We start from the raw sequence: 11484 nt of genomic DNA, 5'->3' as shown, positions 1-11484 counted from the left end.
TCAAATTCATTAAAAAATGTCATCTTCAATGAAGAAACGATACTGAGAAAGCATCGTTTAAAATTAATATTTTTTGACCTACTAAATTTAGTTGATACCATAACCCTCTTAAAAGTAAACATTTTCAATACAAAATTTTAAATAAAAATGAAATAGAGGACATTTATAAGCATGAAAAACATCCTGTTGAACTGTCTGATCTACTGGACATTGCAACGGTTAAAATAATTCGAAATGCAGATTTAATAATCATTTATATAAAATATCCTCAAATTAAAGATATTTGCAAGTTTTACCATGCAAGAGCCATCTCACAAAATGATGGAATGTTAGTTATAAGTGAAAAAGTTTGTGAATGTAAGGAGAAATACTATTTAATGAATAATTTTAAAACTGAAACTTTTAACAATTACGCACAAATAAATTTAAAGAAGACCTGTTTCACCAATTTACTTAATGGCTTTAAAGCCAACTGCACTAAAAAAAGGAAAAAAACAAAGAAATAGACATCATTCAGGATGGTGCCATATTAGTTTCAGGCAAAAATAACGTAGACAATACTACTTTGTTAGGTTCGTATCTCCTTATATTCAACAACACAATTATAATAAATAATATAACCCACATAAATGATAAGGGTACAATTCTAAAATACATATCGCATCATAGATATAGCGATTTTGAATTAGTTGATTATATACAAACGAATGATAAACAATTTTCTTTTGATAATGTTAATATTTTAAGTCCCCTTATAACATTAGGTCAATTTCAATCTTGGTCCTCCGCCTAATTGATTTCTAAGATGTACAATCTCAATGGCTCCCGCCACAATCCCAATCTTTGACACTCGCCTAAATGGAAAACCAATGTTTGCCCACACCCGGCTTCTCATAAACAATCTCACACCCGGCTTTCTGCAGATCCTGCACTTTGAGCATTTTACAGTTCTCTCTTTGGATGACGAAATCCAATACTCGGGATGGCGAAATCAATTGAGATGTTTATAGAAAAACTATTCCCGAAAGGGATCGACGATGCAAAGATCAAAAAGATCAAGTCAGTCTTGATCCAGAAGCGACACCGAAAAGTCGAACTAAAAACTAAGATCGCGCAAACCCTTTGTCCGGAATCCTTTGTGACCCTCAACTTAAATCTATATCTGTAAACTTAGAAGTTAAATAACAACTTTTTAAAAACGCAATCCGGTACCGCAGTTATTTAATTGGCGCCCAACGTGGGGCGACGTTGTATAAAAAGCACCAAATAATAAAAGTGTTGCGTCGTGCCGAAACCCGAAGGACAATTAATTAATGGAATAAATCCTTCAATATAAAAACGCGGAGTGACTGTGAGATATTAGATAAGAACGAGAGGGAACGTTGTGAGTTGCTGCGGACACCGCAACTCTACATTTATACCCGATACTTAGTCAGTATGGCTCTCCTCCGGCAGACGCCGCTAATATTAAATGACACGACAAAGAGTGCGTGCGAGAGAGACAGAAAATCAGTCTGAGCGTGACGTCGGGCGCTGCGTAGCCACTGCAAATTGATTTGTTCCTATTGGCTATAAAAATTATCTGATCTGATACACGTTCAGCAATCTGATAGATATGGTTGTTATCTATGATTCTGCGTTTTTAGTTTTCTCGAACCTGCAATATTGTGGATGCCACAGATTTTCGTCCTTTGTGGGGGCGGAAGTGCGCGGGGCGAAGTTTTGAAATATTTTTGTAGCAGTGACATATCACAGAAGTCTGGATCCAAAACATCGTTGCTCTAGCTCTTATAGTCTTTGAGCACTAGGCGCTAATAGGGACGGACAGACGGACAGACGGACAGACGGACGGACGGACAGACGGACAGACAGACAGGGCTCAATCGACTCGGCTATTGATGCTGATCAAGAATATATATACTTTATGGGGTCGGAAACGATTCCTTCTGGACGTTACACACATCCATTTTCACCACAAATCTAATATACCCCAATACTCATTTTGAGTATCGGGTATAATGCCTTACGCATTTTTGTCACTGGCCTAAACGGCGGTATTGCAGAAATCCTATTCTCATTGAATCCCCCAGATTTACCGAATGCCTTGGCAAAGGTACAGGAATTGCAATCAAATAACATACGGGCCCAATTTGCCTACCAATTCAGTGGCCCCAGAAATTCAGGGAATAATAATTACAATACAATAAGATTCAACCAAGGACTAATAGTTCACCATTCGACCAAAAAAGGGATTTTCAGAGGAATAACATGTCATGGGGACAACCCTATTTCTTGGGTAATAGACAACAAAATCAGGCCACAGAACCAATGGATGTAGACGAATCAATACAAATCCAGAACCGACAGAACAGCACTCAATACAGGGGATATAATAATAATAATAATAATAATAGATATTATCGGGAGAATACTAATGGTTATTATCGGAGAAATAATAACAATTATAACCAAGCTCAGCAATTTAGAGAAAACGTAGTACCAAATAATCAATCTAACGCAAGTCCAGCGCAGAAACGAAAACCAAATGAAACGTCGGAACAACCGACTAATAAAGGAATGCGAATAAATAACATTGAAGAGGACCATTTTTTAGATCAGCCCCCGAAGTAGGTCTGCCCTATTTAAAAAGAGTAGATAAAAAAATAAACAAAGAATTAAAAGTTTTGATAGATACGGGAGCAACTTCCTGTTATATAAAAAAGTGAATTTACGAAAATAAAAAAGAATTATCAATTTATAAGAAAGTTGCTACAGTAAATGGGTTTTCGGTAATTAAATATTTCCATAATATAACTATTTTTAACACAAAACAAGTGTTTTACGAAATAGATGGAATGGGGGCAGATTTACTAATAGGATTTAACCTATTAAAGAAAATCGGAGCTGTTATTGATACAGGAAAGGGGACTTTAAGCTATAAAGACAATGAAGAGAAAATAATATATGATGAGGTTCTTTCTTTAAACAAATTAACCTTTATAGAAGGAAAAACCATCCTTCCATTGAAGGAATATATAATAAAAAAATATTTTAAAGAAGAAAAAAAAATAAAAGTGATTCAGTAAAGGTAGAAGGAAGTTTATATAGCTTGGGATCAAAAAATCCTGAGCACGCCGACGATGAATTATCCGTCAATAGTTTGGGATTCAAATATCCTGAACTCGCCGTCGTTGAATTCTTTGGACGTTGACATGCAATGACTGCATCTTTCAAGAGGCGATACAGTTACTGCACCGTCAAGTGGCCCGTGTGACACCAGCAGAAGGCTGTTACGCGCGGATCCCAGGCAAAACGCAGCCCTCCTCCCGCCCAACCGACCGAGGGGCACTGCCGCATGACGCGCGGTTTTCTCGTTTTGATTTTAGTTTTCTCGTATCGTCGAAATTGTTGATGCCACAGATTTTCGCCCTTTGTGGGGCGGAAGTGGGCGGGGCAAAGTTTTGAAATATTTTTGTAGCAGTGACATATCACAGAAGTCTGGATCCAAAACATCGTTGCTCTAGCTCTTATAGTCTTTGAGCACTAGGCGCTAATTGGGACGGACAGACGGACAGACGGACGGACGGACGGACGGACAGACGGACAGACAGACAGGGCTCAATCGACTCGGCTATTGATGCTGATCAAGAATATATATACTTTATGGGGTCGGAAACGATTCCTTCTGGACGTTACACACATCCACATTTACCACAAATCTAATATACTTCAATACTCATTTTGAGTATCGGGTATAAAAACGGCAAACCACTAATGTTGCAGGCACACACTCGCACACACTGGCTAATTGCAGCGAGAGGTCTGTCAAACGCAGGCATAACCATGTTATTCCGATGCCCTATGGGAGCCCAGGCCCTTTAGAAACGTGAATGATCGTGCGGATTGTTCACCCACAGTCCAAGAATTACACACACACGTGCAAGTTAACGTACCCAATTCTATTGAGCTCTTATACGAGTTGTAAACAATCTTTGGCTTCCTAAAACGAAAACAATTTCAATCTTGGGCCTCCGCCTAATTGATTTCTAAGATGTACAATCTCAATGGCTCCCGCCACAATCCCAATCTTTGACACTCGCCTAAATGGAAAACCAATGTTTGCCCACACCCGGCTTCTCATAAACAATCTCACACCCGGCTTTCTGCAGATCCTGCACTTTGGGCATTTTTCAGTTCTCTTTTTGGATGACGAAATCCAATACTCGGGATGGCGAAATCAATTGAGATGTTTATAGAAAAACTATTCCCGAAAGGGATCGACGATGCAAAGATCAAAAAGTTCAAGTCAGTCTTGATCCAGAAGCGACACCGAAAAGTCGAACTAAAAACTAAGATCGCGCAAACCCTTTGTCCGGAATCCTTTGTGACCCTCAACTTAAATCTATATCTGTAAACTTAGAAGTTAAATAAAAACTTTTTAAAAACGCAATCCGGTACAGCAGTTATTTAATTGGCGCCCAACGTGGGGCGACGTTGTATAAAAAGCACCGAATAATAAAAGTGTTGCGTCGTGCCGAAACCCGAAGGACAATTAATTAATGGAATAAATCCTTCAATATAAAAACGCGGAGTGACTACAAAGAGTGCGTGCGAGAGAGACAGAAAATCAGTCTGAGCGTGACGTCGGGCGCTGCGTAGCCACTGCAAATTGATTTGTTCGTATTGGCTATAAAAATTATCTGATCTGATACACGTTCAGCAATCTGATAGATATGGTTGTTATCTATGATTCTGCGTTTTAAGTTTTCTCGAATCTGCAATATTGTGGATGCAACAGATTTTCGTCCTTTGTGTGGGCGGAAGGGGGTGGGGCGAAATTTTGAGATATACGTTTTATAGTGAGATCTAACAGGAGTGCAGATACCAAATTTGGTTACTCTAGCGTTAATAGACTCTGAGATTTGTGAATATCCCCAGATTTTCGTCCTTTGCGGTGGCGGAAGGGGTTGTGGCGAAATTTTGAAACAAACTCGTCTCGGTCCGATATGTTAGGAGTGTGGGTACCAAATTTGGTTGCTCTAGCTTTTATAGTCTCTGAGATCATTCGCTTCTAGCTCTTGCTTAAGCCGGTTGTGTTTTTTTCTTGCTCCCGCATTCTCCGCCCTTTGCCTAAATATCATACAACATTGTTGTGTCTTTGTTTTGATTTATTATCGCATCTCTTTAATTTGATTCTACTTTGTGTTAACCACCAGTGTTTTGTTTGTAACAAGTGTTTAATATAAATTCAATATTGCAACGTAACACATCGGACTCGTGCAGGCTTATTGTTTTTTGCCCAGTCTGCTTTTCGTTATCGCTTTTTCGGTGCGCACTGTTCTCACGCATCAGCGTTTGCATCGCCCACACTCTCTCGTGAGCATACGCGGGCTTCTCGCATTGTTGCTCTCACTCTCTCTGGATTGCCTATACTCTCCCTCTCTGTGGACTCTTCTTTTGTGTCTCTGCTTTGGTGAGTTTACTGCTCGTTTTCTGCACTTCGTTGGATCATCTGCTTTGAATTATTGCCGCTGCAGCTGATTGTCTGGCTCGCTCTGCTGTCTGCTCTCCTACTTTTCCTGCGATCTCACTCCGTTCTCTTATTATTCGTGCACAGTGATTCTACTGCTGTCAATAATGGCAATCGTTTGTAGTGCAAAGAAATGTGAATTCGGTGGTGTTATCATTGGTGATTCATTTCTGAGCTGCTGGCTGTGCGACAATTTTTCTCACATAAAATGTGCCGGTGGTGGAAATTTTGGCCGGCTGAATGATCTGATCTCGAAACCCATGGGCCTGTCTTGGTCATGTCTGGCTTGTCGGGAGATTGAGGCCGAAATGCGCACATTTATGAGACAGACTCGAACTGGGTTTATGGATGTCCGGAAACAATTTGTGGCTCTCAACGAGAAATTTCTTGCCCTTGAATCACAGTTTCTTGGGCTCAAACTCTTGAGCGAATCGCCTAGACGGAAAATTCCGCATAATGATACCAATCTCTTGCAACCTAATCCGATTGGTACGCCTGCCTCCCACCTTCATCCATCGGAAGCATTTCCGTGTAGGCATGCCACGCCGTTGTCTGTAAATCCGCCAACGGTGGCTCCGGAGTTCTTTACACCGAGCAATGTGCTTCCTTCGAGCGCCCAACTCCCCAGCAGCATCAATCCCATCCCTGCAGTTTCTGTGGCCGTCCCTTCTGACGCGGTGAGTGCTCCTAGTGCGGGTGTTCTGGTTGCTGACGACGTCTTGCCAATTCCTGCTCCAATTCCTGCTCCAATTCCTACTCCAATTCCTGCTACAGCCATTGCTGCCAATTCCTCTGCCCTTGTACCGAGATCTCTTTTAGGAGTGGCTCCACCATCTCGATCTCGCTCGGGACTTCAACTTAAAGCAGTGGTCCCTCGGAAAGCAATATTTGTTTCTCGTCTCATTCCTGAGGCTACAACGGAGGATGTTAAACAACATCTTGCCGCTAAACTTAACACTTCGCCTGTTGATATAGTTGTGACTAAATTTACATTTAAACATAAGCGCAACATATCATCCTTTAAAATTCTTCTCCCTGATTCTTTACTATCCTGTTCTCTAGAACCGTCAATATGGCCTGAGCATACAATTGTGCATGAGTTCCTTCTCAAAGATTCGAACTCGAACCCAAGAATTACCGAACATGCTCCAAAAAACTGATGTACTATTTTTCCATGCACTATCAGAACGTTCGCAGTTTGCTGGGAAAATTGCGTCAAATTCATACTAATAGCGCGTCCTTTGATTTCGATGCCATCGCGTTTACCGAAACCTGGCTTAACTCCTCTGTCAATGATCATGAAATTTTCATTGATAGTTACACTATTTATAGAATGGACCGCCCAGATGGGCGGTGGGGTTCTGATTGCAGTTAAATCTGTTTTCTCATCTGAGTTATTCCCATTCAATAACATTCATGGAATTGAATTTGTTGCAGTCAAAGTTCGTGTTGGCTCCGCATTTTTCTATTTAACCTGCTCTTACATTCCTCCCAGGTCTGATGCTGAGCTTTACTTACACCACCTCTCAGCAATTAATAATGTTGTTTCTGCATTAGGGTGCAATGATCGAATTATTGTCATGGGGGACTTTAACCTCCCATTTCTTTCTTGGCTGCCTTGTAATGACGCTAACCTGTTGTTTCCCAATTGCCATAATGACTTTATCAATGGGCTAACGGATAATTCCCTTGTCCAAATTAATGCCGTTAAAAACATTAGGGACAGACTTCTTGACCTCGTTTTTGTTAATGATGGTTCTCTTGCTACGGTATCTAGAGCAAGCCCAATATCCCTCCCTGAAGATCCTTACCATCCAACTTTGTTGATATCACTGGAGTGTACACAATCTGGAGGTGCTGACAGTTCCATGGCTCCTTGTCACATAAAGTGTTTTCGCAAAACAAACTTTATTGATTTAGATCTACATCTCTCGCGTGTTGATTGGTCGTTTCTTTATTCATTACCGAACATAGACGCAACTGTTAACTCGTTTTATAGTTCTATTTACTCCGCCCTTAATACGTTTGTTCCAGATATCACTGTACCTGTATCGTCCAAGCCTCCCTGGTTCTCCAAGTATTTGTCATACTTAAAAAATAATAAATCCCGGCTCTATAAAAAGTACCAGAAGTCGGGCTCCACGTCGGCCTTAGCTCTATACTCCTCCGCTCGCTCTCTGTTCCTTGCCGTCAATAATCAGTGTTATAATCATTACCTTTCACAATGTAGTAGTAACTTTCGTAGTGATCCTAAAAAATTCTATTCGTTCGTTAACTCTAAGCGCAAGTCAAACGTTTTTCCTCCGTCCCTTCATTACCAGAACAAAAGAGAAGCTTCTGCTGTTGGTATTGCAAATTTATTCGCTAACTTTTTCCAAACAACGTACTCGTCTCATATTTACAAGGCATCCACTCCGTTTCCGTACCAGCTACCTCAAGCTAACAGCATTTTTCTGCCCTTTTTCGAGGAAAGCGTTGTTCTGGAAGGTTTGTCATCTATGGACATATCGTTTTCTGCGGGTCCAGATAAGGTACCAAGTTGCATCTTAAAGCACTGTGCCCAGTCCCTTTTCAAACCCTTGACCTTTCTCTTCAACCTCTCCTTGGAACAGTCTTGTCTCCCAGTAATTTGGAATGAGTCCTACATCATTCCGCTTCACAAAAAAGGTTCAAGATCAAACATTGAAAACTATCGTGGTATCGCAAAGCTTTCCGCCATCCCGAAGCTTCTTGAGTTCCTGGTCACCCGGAAACTGCAACATCTTTGTTGCAGCTTGATATCTCCGTCGCAACACGGTTTTTTCAGACATCGTTCAACATCGACTAACCTTCTTGAGTTTTCTAACCTAATCCACCGTGGTTTTCAAATTGGTTTGCAGACGGATGTAGTTTTTACGGACTTTAGCAAGGCATTCGATTCTGTGAACCATGCTCTGCTTATTCAAAAGCTCTCTTTATTAGGGTTCCCAACGAATCTTCTAGATTGGATTTTGTCCTATCTCTCTAACCGTACTCAACGTGTTTTGTTTTCTAACGTGTTGTCAAATACTGTTAATGTTACTTCAGGTGTGCCACAGGGAAGTCATCTGGGCCCGCTTCTGTTTATTTTATTTGTGAACGACCTTCCTCAAGTTATAACATACTCTACTACACTAATGTATGCTGATGATGTCAAAATCTGTCTTTCTTACTCTGATTGGTATTTACACACACGCCTTCAACTTGATCTAAGTGAACTACTATTGTGGTGTTCAACTAATCTTCTTTTTCTGAACCTTTCCAAATGCAAACTTATGACATTTTACCGTCGCGCTCCTCATTTTGTCTCATATGTTCTAGGAAATCATGTCCTTGAGCGAATTTCGAGTTCAAATGACCTCGGAGTCCTTTTTGATCATAAGATGTGTTTCAACACCCATATAGCTGCAACTGTAAATAAAGCTAAGGGTGTTTTAGCGTTCATCAAGCGTTGGTCCAAGGAGTTTGACGACCCGTACGTTACGAAACAACTGTACATCTCGTTAGTACGTCCTATATTGGAGTATTGTTCTTGTGTGTGGAGCCCGCAGTATAAAGAGCAGCAGGCTGTTATTGAATCCGTGCAAAAGCAATTTTTAATTTTTGCCCTTCGGAACTTTAACTGGGACTCGGGTAGAATCTTGCCACCCTACCGGTCTAGGCTAAATCTTATTGACCTGCCGTCGTTGCACCATCGCAGAATATGCAATGGCGTAATGTTCGTGCACAAGCTCCTTCTTGGGACTGTTGACTCCCAAACTCTCTTGGGTCAGATTGACTTGGCCGTTCCATCTAGACCTACCCGTACTTTTAGGCCTATCCATCTACCCATATGTAGGTCTAATTATGCTGATCATGAACCTTTTAGGGTTTTATGCCATAATTATAACTCCCTCTGTCAAACCCTATCCCCTGAACTGTCTCTTAAACTAATTGCATGCAATATTTATAATCATTTAAATTTAGCTAACTTTTAACATATCTTTTTCCGCCTTTAGTAACTAAGCACCATTATTAACAGATAATTTGTTAATTTAATAAATAAATAAATTTCTCAATCTAGGCGCTAATGTTTTACTCTAAGCAAACCCACCTATGCTACGTGTGTGTTAATGAGAGACAGGGCGAGAAAAAACGAAATTGTTTTCTTGATGCTGGCTATAATAATAATACGATCCAATTCAGATTCTGCAGTCTAAAAGATATGGTCATTCTCTACGATTCTGCGTTTTTGGTTTTATCGTATCTTTAAAATTGTGGATGCCACAGATTTTCGTCTTTTGTGGGGGCGGAAGTGGGCGGGGCGAAGTTTTGAAATATTTTTGTAGCAGTGACATATCACAGAAGTCTGGATCCAAAACATCGTTGCTCTAGCTCTTATGGTCTTTGAGCACTAGGCGCTAATAGGGACGGACAGACGGACAGACGGACGGACGGACAGACGGACAGACAGACAGGGCTCAATCGACTCGGCTATTGATGCTGATCAAGAATATATATACTTTATGGGGTCGGAAACGATTCCTTCTGGACGTTACACACATCCATTTTCACCACAAATCTAATATACCCCAATACTCATTTTGAGTATCGGGTATAATGCCTTACGCATTTTTGTCACTGGCCTAAACGGCGGTATTGCAGAAATCCTATTCTCATTGAATCCCCCAGATTTACCGAATGCCTTGGCAAAGGTACAGGAATTGCAATCAAATAACATACGGGCCCAATTTGCCTACCAATTCAGTGGCCCCAGAAATTCAGGGAATAATAATTACAATACAATAAGATTCAACCAAGGACTAATAGTTCACCATTCGACCAAAAAAGGGATTTTCAGAGGAATAACATGTCATGGGGACAACCCTATTTCTTGGGTAATAGACAACAAAATCAGGCCACAGAACCAATGGATGTAGACGAATCAATACAAATCCAGAACCGACAGAACAGCACTCAATACAGGGGATATAATAATAATAATAATAATAGATATTATCGGGAAAATACTAATGGTTATTATCGGAGAAATAATAACAATTATAACCAAGCTCAGCAATTTAGAGCAAACGTAGTACCAAATAATCAATCTAACGCAAATCCAGCGCAGAAACGAAAACCAAATGAAACGTCGGAACGTTGAAGAGGACCATTTTTTAGATCAGCCCCGAAGTAGGTCTGCCCTATTTAAAAAGAGTAGATAAAAAAATAAACAAAGAATTAAAAGTTTTGATAGATACGGGAGCAACTTCCTGTTATATAAAAAAGGGAATTTACGAAAATAAAAAAGAATTATCAATTTATAAGAAAGCTGCTACAGTAAATGTGTTTTCGATAATTAAATATTTCCATAATGTAACTATTTTTAACACAAAACAAGTGTTTTACGAAATAGATGGAATGGAGGCAGATTTACTAATAGGATTTAACCTATTAAAGAAAATCGGAGCTGTTATTGATACAGGAAAGGGGACTTTAAGCTATAAAGACAATGAAGAGAAACTAATATATGATGAGGTTCTTTCTTTAAACAAATTAACCTTTATAGAAGGAAAAACCATCCTTCCATTGAAGGAATATATAATAAAAAAATATTTTGAAGAAGAAAAAGAAATGAAAAGTGATTCAGTAAAGGTAGAAGGAAGTTTATATAGCTTGGGATCAAAAAACCCTGAGCACGCCGACGATGAATTATCCGTCAATAGTTTGGGATTCAAATATCCTGAACCCGCCGTCGTTGAATTCAAGAGGCGATACAGTTACTGCACCGTCAATTGGCCCGTGTGACACCAGCAGAAGGCTGTTACGCGCGGATCCCAGGCAAAACGCAGCCCTCCTCCCGCCCAACCGACCGAGGGGCACTGCCGCATGACTCGCGGTGCGTAGCCGAACCAAACGCGAACATGCAAGAAAGATATCTATTAGACTAACATTCG

Source organism: Drosophila miranda (assembly GCF_003369915.1).
Source record: "Drosophila miranda strain MSH22 chromosome Y unlocalized genomic scaffold, D.miranda_PacBio2.1 Contig_Y2_pilon, whole genome shotgun sequence".
Taxonomy (NCBI): Eukaryota; Metazoa; Arthropoda; class Insecta; order Diptera; family Drosophilidae; genus Drosophila; species Drosophila miranda.
The sequence above is the reverse complement of the archived record's forward strand: the minus strand, read 5'-3'. Positions refer to the sequence as shown.